The sequence below is a fragment of the Salvelinus alpinus genome, chromosome 11, assembly GCF_045679555.1.
Source record: "Salvelinus alpinus chromosome 11, SLU_Salpinus.1, whole genome shotgun sequence".
NCBI lineage: Eukaryota > Metazoa > Chordata > Actinopteri > Salmoniformes > Salmonidae > Salvelinus > Salvelinus alpinus.
In genome coordinates this window covers 68,052,443-68,070,597 of record NC_092096.1, presented here as the reverse complement: position 1 = coordinate 68,070,597, position 18,155 = coordinate 68,052,443, and the positions used below count along the sequence as shown (strand labels likewise).

Genomic DNA, 18,155 nt, shown 5'->3' with positions numbered 1-18,155 from the left:
AGGTTCAGACTCACAATACGTGAATTATAACTGGAGAACAAATTAATTACAGTCAGATTGTTGTAGTCATAAGAAACAGCGACCTTGAACTAAAACTGCCATCTCAAACATTCCTCCACTTAAACCGTGATGATGATTGCAGATGGTCAACAGCCATTTTTTGGGGGGGGCGGATCGAGACGGAGAGAGACTTGACATGATGACTACATTACCTCCCATGAATCTCTAGCCCGATCAGAGGCCACAAAATAACACTTCTGTCGTCCCCTCGCTGCACGTTTTGTTTTTTGCCCTAGCACTATACAGCTAATTAAAATAATAAACTAATCATCAAGCTTTGATTATTTGAATCAGCTGTGTAGTGCTAGGGTGCTGAGGGGGGGGCAGGACCGAGTTTGGGAAACACTGCTATAGGGAATAGGGAGCCATTTTGTGCGAAGCCAATGTACTACTGTCAGAAAAGACACAATATATGTGTTGATCTTTATAATTATAACCTAGGTAGCTATTCTCTGTTACGTGAGTCATGTTCGTGCTGTATGCTGAACATCAACACATTCATGTCTTATTCAAAGGGTCATTGTATCAGCTGAGAAATCAAGGTCTACTCTCCTTTTCTTTCCTCTCGTGTATTTTCTATTCCTTTCCTCTCCTCCAATTTCCTTTCCTTTCCTCTCCTCTAATTTCCTTTCCTTTTCTTTCCTCTCATTTACTTTCCTTTCCTCTCCTCTGATTTCCTTTCCTCTCCTATAATTTCCTTTCCTCTCTTCTAATTTCCTTTCCTCTCATCTGATTTCCTTTCCTATCCTCTAATTTCCTTTCCTCTCCTCTCATTTACTTTCCTTTCCTCTCCTCTAATTTCCTTTCCTTTTCTTTCCTCTAATTAACTTCCCTTTTCTCTCCTCTAATTTCCTCTCCTCTCATTTCCTTTCATCTCCTCTCATTTACTTTCCTTTCCTCTCCTCTGATTTCCTTTCCTTTCCTCTAATTTCCTTTCTCTCCTCTAATTTCCTTTCCTTTTCTTTCCTCTCATTTACCTTCCTTTCCTCTCCTCTCATTTCATTTCCTCTCCTCTAATTTCCTTTCCTTTTCTTTCCTCTAATTAACTTTCCTCTCCTCTCATTTCCTTTCCTCTCCTCTGATTTCCTTTCCTTTCCTCTAATTTCCTTTCCTTTTCTTTCCTCTCATTTACCTTCCTTTCCTCTCCTCTCATTTCCTTTCCTCTCCTCTAATTTCCTTTCCTTTTCTTTCCTCTAATTAACTTTCCTCTCCTCTCATTTCCTTTCCTCTCCTCTAATTTCCTTTCCTCTCCTCTCCTCTCAGTTCCTTTCCTTTCCTGTAATTTCCTCTCCTCTCTCCCTCCATGTACCACTGAATGAGAGAATCCCCCTGCCTGTGGATGCAAACCCAGAATCATCCTTCCAGGAAATGAGAAAGAACAAACTTGGGCATGGAGAGGATAGACCCCTCGTTTGTCTGAGTCTAGCCCCACAACTATCGTCTGCTCGATCTCTGGCCTACTGATTGAATGAGTCACCGCCGGGGGCCAATCAGGCGGTGCCGGGTCATTAACAAGAACTCTTGCATAGAAGACGCATGGAAATAAATAGGCTTATCATTATGCTGCATTATTGTCAATACAAAATCAACACTGTCGCTATGGCAGTTAAATAGAGGAAAGGTGTGGGTGTGGAGGGAAATAGAGAGAGAGAGAGAGCGAGAGAGAGAGAGGAAGGAGGGAGAGAGAGAGAGATCGCCAATTGAATGATTCCTGTCTAGATGGGGAAATAGCCGGTGCTCGATCAGAAAATGAGTGGTTTAAGACATCTCTATTGTGAGGTCTCGTGGTGGGGGCTTTATGCTCCACTTGGCGTAACGAGACCTAAGTATGTTATGTTCAGCCTTATCATGCACATCCCAGTCATTCTGAATCTGAGATAAACATCTCATGGTTTTTGCTGTGCTGATGCTGTTGTCCCTGAAGCAGATGAGTATTGGCAAGTCTCTACACAGACAACTCATCAACGCTCTTTGATTTGAATACAAAGTTCCCGCTGTGTGTAATTAAGTCGAGACACCAGTCCATGATGGCGAAGCTGCGAACACCAGATACCCTGCCCTCTACCCCCCTGCAGTCGCCATAATTGTGCCTTTTCGCCTTTAAGTGAGTGGCTTTTGGGTCGAGGGCTCTCTGAGAAAGACAATGGGTCGCCCAGCAAGAGAGAGGGTGCCTTTGTATTGAACCTCTTTCCACGTCTGTGTCGGGTACCGCTTTTTGAAAGCACATCCAAACCACACTGCAAACGCTCTCAAAACACCTTGTTAACCACTGTTGGACATCCATTAACAGCCTCTTATATCGGGGATATGTTCATTCTCCTCAGTGTATTTCTACATAACACCTACTCAGTCAGTGCTTTGCGGCGTGGATTTTGTATGTGAGCCACACAGGGTTTTTAGTGTGGGGTTGGTGGATATCATAGCAACACCCACTAGGCGACTTTGGCTTTTTAAAATATGAATTCAGATAATCTCCTCTGTGTTACCTCAAAGGGGGGTTCAGATCAAATCATTCGCTCCCGGTTAAGGTCACCAATTAATAACTGATATGAGTGAGAGGACTCCATAAATGTCAGCATTATTTTCCCTGTACCAACTACAGGGAATTACTACCACCATAACATTTGAGTCTTTCACAATCAGAATTGGGACGGTGAAATACCATTGAGTGGAACAGAACAGGAATGTCAAGGAGCACCCGACCTGGGTAACAAATAGTATTGACAATCATTTCAAATACTTTATCTGGGTTTGATTGAGCTTGCCTGGCGCAAACGAACCAACATTTGTCCAATCGAGGCAGACTAATGCGAACGCTCAAAGTATTTGAAAGATTTCGAGTAGTACTTGAACGCAGGTCTACACGTAGCACCCCTCTGGATGGGGTCTGTTTTTGTTCTCCTTTTGTGACCTGACTACCACACCTCTGACCTGTCAAAAACCGTATGGACTCACCCATCTCCCCCAGATCTCCTCTCCAACAGCCATATCCTCTCTCCCCTCCCATAGCTAAACCCCCAGAAACATCCACACCTCCCCTCCCATAGCTAAACCCCCAGAAACATCCACACCTCCCCTCCCATAGCTAAACCCCCAGAAACATCCACACCTCCCCTCCCATAGCTAAACCCCCAGAAACATCCACACCTCACCTCCCATAGCTAAACCCCCAGAAACATCCACACCTCCCCTCCCATAGCTAAACCCCCAGAAACATCCACACCAACCCTCCCATAGCTAAACCCCCAGAAACATCCACACCTCCCCTCCCATAGCTAAACCCCCAGAAACATCCACACCTCCCCTCCCATAGCTAAACCCCCAGAAACATCCACACCTCCCCTCCCATAGCTAAACCCCCAGAAACATCCACACCTCCCTCCCATAGCTAAACCCCCAGAAACATCCACACCTCCCCTCCCATACCTAAACCCCCAGAAACATCCACACCTCCCCTCCCATAGCTAAACCCCCAGAAACATCCACACCTCCCCTCCCATAGCTAAACCCCCAGAAACATCCACACCTCCCCTCCCATAGCTAAACCCCCAGAAACATCCACACCTCACCTCCCATAGCTAAACCCCCAGAAACATCCACACCTCCCCTCCCATAGCTAAACCCCCAGAAACATCCACACCCCTCCTCCCATAGCTAAACCCCCAGAAACATCCACACCTCCCCTCCCATAGCTAAACCCCCAGAAACATCCACACCTCCCCTCCCATAGCTAAACCCCCAGAAACATCCACACCTCCCCTCCCATAGCTAAACCCCCAGAAACATCCACACTGCCTCTCCCATAGCTAAACCCCCAGAAACATCCACACCTCCCCTCCCATAGCTAAACCCCCAGAAACATCCACACCTCCCCTCCCATAGCTAAACCCCCAGAAACATCCACACCTCCCTCCCAGAGCTAAACCCCCAGAAACATCCACACCTCCCCTCCCATAGCTAAACCCCCAGAAACATCCACACCTCCCCTCCTATAGCTAAACCCCCAGAAACATCCACACCTCCCCTCCCATAGCTAAACCCCCAGAAACATCCACACCTCCCCTCCCATAGCTAAACCCCCAGAAACATCCACACCTCCCCTCCCAGAGCTAAACCCCCAGAAACATCCACACCTCCCCTCCCATAGCTAAACCCCCAGAAACATCCACACCTCCCCTCCTATAGCTAAACCCCCAGAAACATCCACACCTCCCCTCCCATAGCTAAACCCCCAGAAACATCCACACCTCCCCTCCCATAGCTAAACCCCCAGACACATCTACACCTCCCCTCCCATAGCTAAACCCCCAGAAACATCCACACCTCACCTCCCATAGCTAAACCCCCAGAAACATCCACACCTCCCCTCCCATAGCTAAACCCCCAGAAACATCCACACCTCCCCTCCCATAGCTAAACCCCCAGAAACATCCACACCTCCCCTCCCATAGCTAAACCCCCAGAAACATCCACACCTCCCCTCCCATAGCTAAACCCCCAGAAACATCCACACCTCCCCTCCCATAGCTAAACCCCCAGAAACATCCACACCTCCCTCCCATAGCTAAACCCCCAGAAACATCCACACTGCAGCCCTATAGCAGCCTCACCAGTTTCAGGGCGGTTAATACCGACTCCATTTTGGGTCTTTATGAAATGGACCTCTAATGACCATAGATGTACTATTGATCTGTTGATTGATCAACTGTGGGATGTGTTGCGTCTGTGAGTGTCTCCCAGATCTGTCTTAGTGCCTGGTTTTTCTCTGCAGAGGCACTTAGGGAAAATGAAGTGACAAAGGTATGATCAGAAGCAGTTAGATATGCCTTCTAGAATACCACTTTTAACTGCTGAGGCGAAACACTTCAAATGAAGGAAATGACTAAAAATGAGTGCCCAGAAATTCACCTTCCGGATATCCTGTCTTACCGTAAAACTAGCTTGTACAGGAAGTTTCACATCTGTTATGAAAAATTGCCTGGTTGAATAAAAACCAGACGTCAGACTGCAAACCAAGACATTTTAAGCTATGGCACAATCAAGTAACCTTTCCCGAGACCAGAAAACGTGCATTGGCTCCCCAAACGAATACCTACACTTTAGCGAAGTGGGCTAACAGAATCTTCTGGCACGCAGGAGACCCAGTGTTCAAACCCAAGGTCGGTCACACAAGCAACAGCGTACAGTAGGAAAATACTGTGCCAGGCTGCCAAGCTCCAGAAATGCCACAGCGACTCTCCTGCTCTGTTATTAAAGGCATATTCTCTGCAGAAATCATTAACCCAGCGTAATGGCTTTCGCACACCGCATTAGAGAGTGGAGGGGGAATGTGGTCCTCCATCACTATTGCCCCCCAAAATGATGGACCGCAGCTAGACGAAGGCTCCGGGCCGGTTAATGAACGCCCAGCGCCCAGTCAACAAATCACCACTTTTCCCCTTTCTATTCTTTCCATCTCTCTGTCTCTGTCTCTCTACACAGGCAACACTTTCAAAGGGACCTCCGTTGAGGCTTTTTCAATTACTGTGTGTGTGTGTGTGTGTGTGCGTGCGTGCGTGCGTGCGTGCGTGCGTGCGTGCGTGCGTGTGTAATAAATTACAGAGTGTGGAATCTCTCTAGGGTTAAATAATCTCCAGTTACAGGGTGTGGAATCTCTCTAGGGTTAAATAATCTACAGTTACAGGGTGTGTAATCTCTCTAGGGTTAAATAATCTACAGTTACAGGGTGTGTAATCTCTCTAGGGTTAATAATCTCCAGTTACAGGGTGTGGAATCTCTCTAGGGTTAAATAATCTCCAGTTACAGGGTGTGTAATCTCTCTAGGGTTAAATAATCTCCAGTTACAGGGTGTGGAATCTCTCTAGGGTTAAATAATCTTTCATGTCTGTCTGCTTCTCTCTCCAAGCTTGTATTCCAAATGACACCCTATTCCCTATATAGTGGACTACTTTTGACCAGAACCCTATGGGCCCTTGTCAAAAGTAGTACACTATATAGGGAATACGGTGCCATTTGTGACGCAGCCAATGTCTCCTATTACTGCTGTTAGTACAGCTGGTTGTGCTTTATGTCTGTGTGTGTAGGGAGAAGTAAAGTGTTTGGTACAGTATGTCAGGGTTGTTTCCAGATTTCCTGCCCTCTTCTAGTCCACTCAGACAAGGGCTTGATTAGATGGAAGTAAAAAGAAAGCGTGCTCAGAGAAAATGTGTAGGTTGTACATGTACTAGTGTTGGGAAAATATAAAAGATAGAAACGGCCCAAAACCATGAGCTCATCGTAGGAAAATGTTTGATGTTGAGCTAACTTCGCCAGTGCATTCTTTTCCAAATACGTAACTACAATTTAAAAATAGCTGTATTCCCATTGCTAAAATACATTATTAAGAACTAAAATACATAACTAAGAACTAAAATACATAACTAAGAACTAAAATACATGACTAATTACTCATTATTTTGTTTTATTCCACCGGAAGAGTAGCTGCTGCTTTTGCAACAGCTAATGGGGATCCTAATAAAATACCAAATATGGTTTTAATAAACACATGTTCAAAATCTCACCAAATAACTTTTGGCACAATGCACACTTAAGACTTGGGAAGTTAGGAAACTAAAGTACTGATGAAGGAGAAAACTCTTGATTTCTCACACCCTTGTTTCCCATCTCTCTTTCTCGCCTCAGAATTTACCTCCATGTTGTTTTTCCACATTGATTGAGACGAACAAAAGGAAGAAACCAAGTGAACCACGGGGGGAAAAAAGCTATGGATGGTTTCTCTTGACATAGTGTCCACGAGAATGTCACAGAGGAGGACAGACAAGAGAGGATGGTTTCTCTTGACATAGTGTCCATGAGAATGTCATAGAGGAGGACAGACAAGATAGGATGGTTTCTCTTGACATAGTGTCCACGAGAATGTCACAGAGGAGGACAGACAAGTTAGGATGGTTTCTCTTGACATAGTGTCCACGAGAATGTCATAGAGGAGGACAGACAAGATAGAATGGTTTCTCTTGACATAGTGTCCACGAGAATGTCACAGAGGAGGACAGACAAGTTAGGATGGTTTCTCTTGACATAGTGTCCACGAGAATGTCACAGAGGAGGACAGGATAGGATGGTTTCTCTTCACATATGTGACTGATCGCCTTGATTCGGTCTTATGTAGCAAAATTTGAAATTGTGTTTTTTTGCATTATATGAAAGCAGATACACAGAGCTACAAAAATGGTATATCATACACTGCATTTAAGGAACAATGGGAAAGTAATTCTGCTTTGAACGTTGATCAACTTGTAACCCCACTTTTGAGAAAATGGCCCTTGAATGTTTTGGTACCTACTGGAGAGCTCTTCTTTGTCGACGCCCATTCAGCATTGTTCACAACCTCTTAAGTTTTAACCCCACCCATCTCTTTAAGGATTCACATTTGAGGCCATGTGCTAAACAGAGTGAGTAAGGTAGTGAAGTAAACAACCAAAGATTTCAAGACTAAAAGTGGTAAAAGTAGTAGCCTACAATAACGACATATTCCAAGAAAGTGTCCAGATAAAAATATTTAATAAATATTAGATGACGCTTACCCAGACACACTTGTGTAAATTGATGGGTCATGTGAAAGAAATGTTATATCCCCCAGCCACATCTTGCCAAGTGGATGTGTCTCGACAGAAGGTGTAAACGATACAGCCAAATGGCTACTTGCATAGTAGCAATATCAGAAATAGATAGTGTCAACATAAATGAAAAAAATAACAAGTGTCAATGTCAGTAGAGAAAGAACAAAATAATATACAGTATCAATAACCATATCAGCTATAGACGAGGTAGTTACAATGGCAAGAAAAAGTATGTGAACCCTTTGGAATTACCTGGATTTCTGCATAAATTTGTCATCAAATTTGATCTGATCTTCATCTAATTCAAAACAATAGACAAACATAGTGTGCTTAAACTAATAACACAGAAATTGTATGTTTCTTGTCTATATTGAATACATCATTTAAACATTCACAGTGTAGGTTGGAAAAAGTATGTGAACCCCTAGGCTAATGATTTCTCCAAAAGCTAATTGGAGTCAGCTAACCTGGAGTCCAATCAATGAGATGAGATTAGAGATGTTGGTTAGAGCTGCCTTGCCCTATAAAAAAACACTCACAAAATGTTAGTTTGCTATTCACAAGAAGCATTGCCTGATGTGAACCATGCCTCGAACAAAAGAGATATCAGAAGACCTAAGATTAAGAATTGTTGACTTGCATAAAGCTGGAAAGGGTTGCAAAAGTATCTCTAAAAGCCTTGATGTTCATCAGTCCACGGTAAGACAAATTGTCTATAAATTGAGAAAGTTCAGCATTGTTGCTACTTTCCCTAGGAGTGGCCTTCCTGCAAAGATGACTGCAAGAGCACAGCACAGAATGCTCAATGAGGTTAAGAAGAATCCAAGAGTGTCAGTTAAAGACTTACAGAAATCTCTGGAACACGCTAACATCTCTGTTGACGAGTCTACGATACATAAAACACTAAACAATAATGGTGTTTATGGGAGGACACCATGGAAGAAGCCACTGCTGTCCAAAAAACCATTGCTGCAAGCTTGAAGTTTGCAAAAGGTCACCTGGATGTTCCACAGCGCTACTGGCAAAATATTCTGTTGACAGATGAAACTACAGTTGAATTGTTTGGAAGGAACACACAACACTATGTGTGGAGAAAAAAAGCACACCAACATCAAAACCTCATCCTCACTGTAAAGTATGGTGGAGGGAGCATCATGGTTTGGGGCTGCTTTGCTGCCTCAAGGCCTTGACAGCTTGCTATCGTCAACGGGAAAAATGAATTCCCAAGTTTATCAAGACATTTTGCAGGAGAATGTTAGGCTATCTAATTGAAGGTCAACAGAACTTGGGTGATGCAACAGGACAACGACCCAAAACACAGAAGGAAATCAACAACAGAATGGCTTCAACAGAAGAAAATACGCCTTCTGGAGTGGCCCAGTCAGAGTCCTGACCTCAACCCGATTGAGATGCTGTGGCATGATCTCAAGAGAGCTGTACACACCAGACAACCCAAGAATATTGCTGAACTGTGCAGGTCTGATCGGAAACTCCAGAAAACGTCTGGTTGAAGTTATTGCTGTCAAAGGAGGGGTCAACCAGTTATTGAATCCAAGGGTTCACATACTTTTTCCACCCTGCACTGTGAATGTTTACACAGTGTGTTCAATAAAGACATGAAAACGTATAATTGTTTGTGTGTTATTAGTTTAAGCAGACTGTCTATTGTTGTGACCTAGATGAAGATCAGATCAAATTGTATGACCAATTTATGCAGAAATCCAGGTATTTCCAAAGGGTTCACATACTTTTTCTTCCCACTGAATATGCATACAACCAGGGGTAAAGTGGCTGAGTAGCGGGATAAATAAAATAAAAAGTAGCAGCAACGTATGGCGTGTGTGTTAGGAGAGAGTCATGTGAATAGAGGCACTGCAGATAGTGCTGATGACTGGTCCGTCTGAACCACGCATGAACAAGGGAATCTATATTCGGAGAGCCTGTTTCTGTCCTGCCCTTGACTTTGGTGCAGGGCATGTGATGTCCATAGCCTCTTTGTCCAAAACTCCCTGATCTTCTCAAAAAGATAAGTTTGTCTAGCTGTGTTCAGTCCAGGTGGTGCTTGTACAGGCAGACCATCTATGGGAGGAAGGATGTCAGCGTTGCGCAACAGCTGCAACCTGGTCCTGACTGAGTCCGAACGCTCCTTGGAGACAACAACACCAGGCTCCAGAGCATCGAAGCTGTAAATCAGAAAATAACCCCAAAAAATGTAGAAGACATTACAACCTTGCACAAAAAGAAACTTCTTGGCAATTTCTCGCAATTTCTCACATGGAATAGCCTTCATTTCTCAGAACAAGAATAGACTGACGAGTTTCAGAAGAAATATCTTTGTTTCTGGACATTTTGAGCCTGTAATCAAACCCACAAATGCTGATGCTCCAGATACTCAACTAGTCTAAAGAAGGCCAGTTTTATTGCTTCTTTAATCAGGAACAACAGTTTTCAGCTGTGCTAACATAATTGCAAAAGGGTTTTGTAATGATAAATTTGCCTTTTAAAATGATAAACTTGGATTAGTTAACACAACATGCCATTGGAACACAGGAGTGATGGTTGCTGATAATGGGCCTCTGTACGCCTATGTAGATACTCCATTTAAAAAATCTGCCGTTTTCAGCTACAATAGTCATTTACAACATTAACAATGTCTACACTGTATTTCTGATAAATTTTATGTTATTTTAATGGACAAAAAAAATGCTCCTTTACACTTTACACTGATTAAGGACATAGATAGATAGATATCCACAATTTTCTTATATAAAAAAAATAAATTAAAAAAAACACTATATACACTACCGTTCAAAAGTTTGGAGTCACTTCGAAAGCCAGGACTTTTCTAAGTGACTCCAAACTTTTGAACGGTAGTGTATATAGTGGGGGTTTTTTATTTTAAAAAATAATAAGAAAATTGTGGACATCTATCTATCTATGTCCTTAATCAGTGTAAAGGAGGAAATGTTGCTTACTTGTTGATCAAAACCAAAGCTGTAATGCATCCTGATGTCTTTTCTTACTGGTCCGTAGGGCCCCCCAAAGACAGCTGCAGGTCTTGACAGGTGGTCTTGACAGGTGGTCAGCAACCATCTTCTGGTAGACAGACCGCTTACTCTGAACAAGTGCTTGCTTGGGCCAGCTCTCTTTTTGATGGGAGGCAATAGACCATTCTCATTGTATGACTGGTGGAGGAGAGTCAGGCGTGTTCTACTGATGCTGAAAGACAAATTCCAGATACAAATATTTTTGCATTATTATACAACAGATAGCCGTAATCACCGTCAGACACACCTGGCTAACTTGATGGATCATGTAATCATCTGGCAAAGTCTTTTGATTAGACATGTAGCTAGCTAGTTAGCTAAACAATTAACCCCAATCCATAGAGTACTAGCAATACAAACTGATTGTCATAGCTAGCTAAAGTTAACCAAATAGGTTCAATGTTAGCTAGTTAGCTAGCTAACATTAGGCTATAACTAGCAATGCAAATGGCTTTCTGAGATAATATTACTACACAGATCATACACGTAATGTTAGCCAGCGAGAACAGCCACTTAATTTTAGCTAGCTAGCTAGCTAACAGTAAGCTTTAACTTGCAATTAAAACAACTTTCTGACAAAATTAGAAGCGTATAATATCTGAACATGTAGATAGACTCTTACCCGTATTCATGGATGAACGCTTCACGGGTAGACTGCAACCCCTTTCATTAAATAAGACGTCCTGTGTAGTTTCCGTTTTGTTTGTACAGCTTGGCCTGTTGTGTCAAGACACTCTGATTCCTATCGTTTGATTCATTTTCAGAATCAGAGAGAGTTAGCACGGTACTATCGTCCTCCTGAGAGGTAGTCCATCACAACCTTTTTCCTACAGACCTTTGTCGATAGCGCCTGATAAAGTCAGGGTAGCAATGTTATTGAGAACAGTAGCGACACATTTGTAGTTCTCCACGGCTAACGTTATATCTTTCAAACTGCAGTAGAAAGGATTATCTACACATAACAAGCAGCTCATTTTATAGACAGAAGATGCTACACGGCGGACCAATCCGAAACTCATCTCTCGGCAATTCCAGCCCATTCATTATCTCAGCCAATCATGGCCAACAGGAAGGTTCCTAACTTTTTCTTAAACTTTATTCGTACTTACAGATGGCATACAGTTAAATGTTATTTAACAACTTTATTCGTATTTACAGATGGAATACAATTAAATGTTTATTTAAAAACTTTATTCATATTTACAGATGGCATACAAGTTTGGTATTAAGGCACATGAAAGTTAAAATGTTCAAGAAGGCATTTCTGACAAAAGAAACGCATTTTGATTATAATTTTTTTTTAAATAAACGTTCAAATACCTCTCCTGTGATGTCGTGACTTGCGACATACGCCTAGTCTCCTGAAACAAGTCACATACAGTGGGGAGAACAAGTATTTGATACACTGCCGATTTTGCAGGTTTTCCTACTTACAAAGCATGTAGAGGTCTGTAATTTTTATCATAGGTACACTTCAACTGTGAGAGACGGAATCTAAAACAAAAATCCAGAAAATCACATTGTATGATTTTTAAGTAATTCATTTGCATTTTATTGCATGACATAAGTATTTGATCACCTACCAACCAGTAAGAATTCCGGCTCTCACAGACCTGTTAGTTTTTCTTTAAGAAGCCCTCCTGTTCTCCACTCATTACCTGTATTAACTGCTTCTGTTTGAACTCGTTACCTGTATAAAAGACACCTGTCCACACACTCAATCAAACAGACTCCAACCTCTCCACAATGGCCAAGACCAGAGAGCTGTGTAAGGACATCAGGGATAAAATTGTAGACCTGCACAAGGCTGGGATGGGCTACAGGACAATAGGCAAGCAGCTTGGTGAGAAGGCAACAACTGTTGGTGCAATTATTAGAAAATAGAAGAAAATAGAAGAAGTTCAAGATGATGGTCAATCACCCTCGGTCTGGGGCTCCATGCAAGATCTCACCTCGTGGGGCATCAATGATCATGAGGAAGGTGAGGGATCAGCCCAGAACTACACGGCAGGACCTGGTCAATGACCTGAAGAGAGCTGGGACCACAGTCTCAAAGAAAACCATTAGTAACACACTACGCCGTCATGGATTAAAATCCTGCAGCGCACACAAGGTCCCCCTGCTCAAGCAGGCGCATGTCCAGGCCCGTCTGAAGTTTGCCAATGACCATCTGGATGATCCAGAGGAGGAATGGGAGAAGGTCATGTGGTTTGATGATTCAAAAATAGAGCTTTTTGGTCTAAACTCCACTCGCCGTGTTTGGAGGAAGAAGAAGGATGAGTACAACCCCAAGAACACCATCCCAACCGTGAAGCATGGAGGTGGAAACATCATTCTTTGGGGATGCTTTTCTGCAAAGGGGACAGGACGACTGCACCGTATTGAGGGGAGGATGGATGGGGCCATGTATTGCGAGATCTTAGCCAACAACCTCCTTCCCTCAGTAAGAGCATTGATGATGGGTCGTGGCTGGGTCTTCCAGCATGACAACGACCCGAAACACACAGCCAGGGCAACTAAGGAGTGGCTCCGTAAGAAGTATCTCAAGGTCCTGGAGTGGCCTAGCCAGTCTCCAGACCTGAACCCAATAGAAAATCTTTGGAGGGAGCTGAAAGTCCGTATTGCCCAGCGACAGCCCCGAAACCTGAAGGATCTGGAGAAGGTCTGTATGGAGGAGTGGGCCAAAATCCCTGCTGCAGTGTGTGCAAACCTGGTCAAGAACTACAGGAAACGTATGATCTCTGTAATTGCAAACAAAGGATTCTGTACCAAATATTAAGTTCTGCTTTTCTGATGTATCAAATACTTATGTCATGCAATAAAATGCTAATTAATTACTTAAAAATCATACAATGTGATTTTCGGGATTTTTGTTTTAGATTCCGTCTCTCACAGTTGAAGTGTACCTATGATAAAAATTACAGACCTCTACATGCTTTGTAAGTAGGAAAATCTGCAAAATCGGCAGTGTATCAAATACTTGTTCTCCCCACTGTATGTAGTTGAGAATATCCCAGAGGAGGACAGACAGGATAGGATAGTTTCTCTTGACATATGTCACAGAGGAGTGTCGTTATTGGAGGTCTAGGCGTCGCTTTGACCGTAGTCAGTGAGTTTGGGTCAAAAGACAAAGGTAACAGCCAAAGTGACCGTATTCACCCAAACTGAGACGACCTAAATTGATTGACGCACAAAATGGCTTCTGTGTTTCCTCAATGCTGTTACTATCTGTGTGAGGATCGACGCTGGAGACGAGCAGCAGGTAGAGGGAGTGAAGATTTAATAAACAACGGACATGAAACAGAACGGGACCAGCGTCTGGGACAGGGGGGAAATAACGACATCAATGCTGACACAGGGGGGGGAAAAAGTGAGGAGCAGACAGATATAGACGGGGTAATCAACAAAGTAATGGGAGTCCAGGTGAGTCCAAAACTGCGCCGCTGCGCGTAATGATGGTGACAGGTGTGCGTAATGAAGGGCAGCCTGGCGCCGTCGAGCGCCAGAGAGCGGGAGCAGGCGTGACTATCTGATCTGAATGCAATTACAATGTAATGATTTAAATACATGTTTATGCAGTGGTTTTACTTGACTGATTAATCTAATATAAAGTATTCCATTATAACATACTTATATATGTGAATGGTCATAAACCCACCATAATGGTTGAAAAGAAAACATTTTTGAGCCTCGTTATTGTTATTTGTATTGCGTTACTATTTCTCCTTTTCATTTATTGAGTAAATTTTTATTACTTAATGCTTTTTATTTTTTTACTCTGCATTGTTGGTTAAGGGCTCGTAAGTAAGCATTTCACGGTCCACACCTGTTGTATACGGCGCATTGTGACCAATACAATTTGATCATCCCCTCGCTAGACTAGACACTCACTCCAGTGACCCATGCTAACACTGTTTTTGAAAATCTAACTTTCAAATCAAGACCAGTGCCAGAAAAAGAAAATCAGAGGAAAAAATATATATATATATTCTTCCCATGGCTGCGGCGTTGGATTGCTTCAAGACATTTCTTTCAGCCTAAAAATGACCCTGCCTTGTGCTGACTCACAGCCTGCTCAGTCCATGTGATTCAGAATAATGACGATTCACTCATTTGTAATCATCTGCAGCACACAGGCAGAGTTCATTACCAGCAATGCTTTCTGCAGTACACAATTTAGACCTAATGGACTATGCGGGGAATGACAGAAAACAACAAAATTATACAGCAGGGAAACTTTTTTGTATATTTTTTTGTTTGTTTGTAGTCAACTGAGTCTGCTGAAGGAGAGCGCTGCTAGCCAAACCCAGTCCTTTTTGGTTTGACAGAATGGACTTGGACAGGCCAGATTGTAGAAGTAACATCTAGTTTAAAGTACCATGAAATGAGGAGAACTGCCTGCTCCACTGCCTACCCAACATGCTCCTGTCCCCCCAACCACCTGCTCCACTGCCTACCCAACATGCTCTTGTCTCCCCAACCACCTGCTCCACTGCCCAACCAACATGCTCCTGTCCCCCCAACCACCTGCTCCACTGCCTACCCAACATGCTCCTGTCTCCCCAACCACCTGCTCCACTGCCTACCCAACATGCTCCTGTCCCCCCAACCACCTGCTCCACTGCCTACCCAACATGCTCCTGTCTCCCCAACCACCTGCTCCACTGCCTACCCAACATGCTCCTGTCCCCTCAACCACCTGCTCCACTGCCTACCCAACATGCTCCTGTCCCCCCAACCACCTGCTCCACTGCCTACCGAACATGCTCCTGTCCCCCCAACCACCTGCTCCACTGCCTACCCAACATGCTCCTGTCTCCCCAACCACCTGCTCCACTGCCTACCCAACATGCTCCTGTCCCCCCAACCACCTGCTCCACTGCCTACCCAACATGCTCCTGTCTCCCCAACCACCTGCTCCACTGCCTACCCAACATGCTCCTGTCCCCCCAACCACCTGCTCCACTGCCTACCCAACATGCTCCTGTCCCCCCCAACCACCTGCTCCACTGCCTACCCAACATGCTCCTGTCCCCCCAACCACCTGCTCCACTGCCTACCCAACATGCTCCTGTCCCCCCAACCACCTGCTCCACTGCCTACCCAACATGCTCCTGTCTCCCCAACCACCTGCTCCACTGCCTACCCAACATGCTCCTGTCCCCCCAACCACCTGCTCCACTGCCTACCCAACATGCTCCTGTCCCCCCAACCACCTGCTCCACTGCCTACCCAACATGCTCCTGTCTCCCCAACCACCTGCTCCACTGCCTACCCAACATGCTCCTGTCTCCCCAACCACCTGCTCCACTGCCTACCCAACATGCTCCTGTCCCCCCAACCACCTGCTCCACTGACTACCCAACATGCTCCTGTCTCCCCAACCACCTGCTCCACTGCCTACCCAACATGCTCCTGTCTCCTCAACCACCTGCTCCACTGCCTACCCAACATGCTCCTGTCTCCTCAACCACCTGATCCACTGCCTACCCAACATGCTCCTGTCTCCCCAACCACCTGCTCCACTGCCTACCCTACAAGCTCCTGTTCCCCCCAACCACCTGCTCTACTGCCTACCCAACATGCTCCTGTCCCCCCAACCACCTGCTCCACTGCCTACCCAACATGCTCCTGTCTCCCCAACCACCTGCTCCACTGCCTACCCTACAAGCTCCTGTCTCCCCCAACCACCTGCTCCACTGCCTACCCAACATGCTCCTGTCTCCCCAACCACCTGCTCCACTGCCTACCCAACATGCTCCTGTCCCCCCAACCACCTGCTCCACTGCCTACCCTACATGCTCCTGTCTCCCCAACCACCTGCTCCACTACCTACCCAACATGCTCCTGTCCCCCCAACCACCTGCTCCACTGCCTACCCAACATGCTCCTGTCTCCCCAACCACCTGCTCCACTGCCTACCCAACATGCTCCTGTCCCCCCAACCACCTGCTCCACTGCCTACCCAACATGCTCCTGTCTCCCCAACCACCTGCTCCACTGCCTACCCAACATGCTCTTGTCTCCCCAACCACCTGCTCCACTGCCTACCCAACATGCTCCTGTCCCCCCAACCACCTGCTCCACTGCCTACCCAACATGTTCCTGTCTCCCCAACCACCTGCTCCACTGCCTACCCAACATGCTCCTGTCTCCCCAACCACCTGCTCCACTGCCTACCCAACATGCTCCTGTCCCCCCAACCACCTGCTCCACTGCCTGCCCTACATGCTCCTGTTCCCTCTTACTACTCTCTCTCTCTCGCTCCCTGTTTCTCACATACCTAAACACATCTTACTATTCTCCTTCTCTCAATTCAATTTCAAATTAAGGGCTTTATTGGCATGGGAAACATGTGTTTACATTGCCAAAGCAAGTGAAAAAGATTATATTCAAAAGTGAAATAAACAATAAAACATTTACAGTAAACATTCTACTCACAAAAGTTCCAAAAGAATAAAGACATTACAAATATCATATTATGTCTATATACAGTGTTGTAATGATGTACAAATAGTTAAAGTACAAAAGGGAAAATAAATAAATATAAATATAGGTTGTATTTACAATGGTGTTTGTTCTTCACTGTTTGCCCTTTTCTTGTGGCAACAGGTCACAAATCTTGCTGCTATGATGGCACACTGTGGTATTTCAGCCAATGGATATGGGAGTTTATCAAAATTGGATTTGATTTTGAACTCTTTGTGGATCTGTGTAATCTGAGGGAAATATGTGTCTCTAATATGGTCATACATTGGGCAGGAGGTTAGGAAGTGCAGCTCAGTTTCCACCTCATTTTGTGGGCAGTGTGCACATAGCTTGTCTTCTCTTGAGAGCCAAGTCTGCCTTCAGTGGCCTTTCTCAATAGCAAGGCTATGCTCACTGAGTCTGTACATAGTCAAAGCTTTCCATAATTTTGGGTCAGTCACAGTGGTCAGGTTTTCTGCCACTGTGTACTCTCTGTTTAGGGCCAAATATCATTCTAGTTTGCTCTGTTTTTTGGTAAATTATTTCCAATGTGTCAAGTAATTCTCTTTTTGTTTTCTCATGATTTGGTTGGGTCTAATTGTGTTGCTGTCCTGGGGATCTGTGGGGTCTGTTTGTGTTTATGAACAGAGCCCCAGGACCAGCTTGCTTAGGGGACTCTTCTCCATGTTCATCTCTCTGTAGGTGATGGCTTTGTTATGGAAGATTTGGGAATTGCTTCCTTTTAGGTGGTTGTAGAATTTAACGGCTCTTTTCTGGATTTTGATAATTAGCAGGTATCAGCCAAATTCTGCTCCGCGTGCATGATTTGGTGTTTTGCATTTTACTTTTACGCTCTCTCTGTCTCTCTCTCTGTCTCTCTCTCTCAAATGCCTAAACCTATCTGACTACTTTCTTTCTCTCTCTCTTATTACCTTGTCAGTGTTTGATTTCTCCTATCACC

At 44.5% G+C, this 18,155-nt stretch overlaps 1 protein-coding gene across 2 annotated transcripts in view; it reads right to left on the bottom strand.

The window, feature by feature from the left end:
* Positions 1–18,155, bottom strand: part of adam19a (ADAM metallopeptidase domain 19a) — a 216,165-nt gene that overhangs the window by 180,891 nt on the left and 17,119 nt on the right. The window lies entirely within an intron of this gene.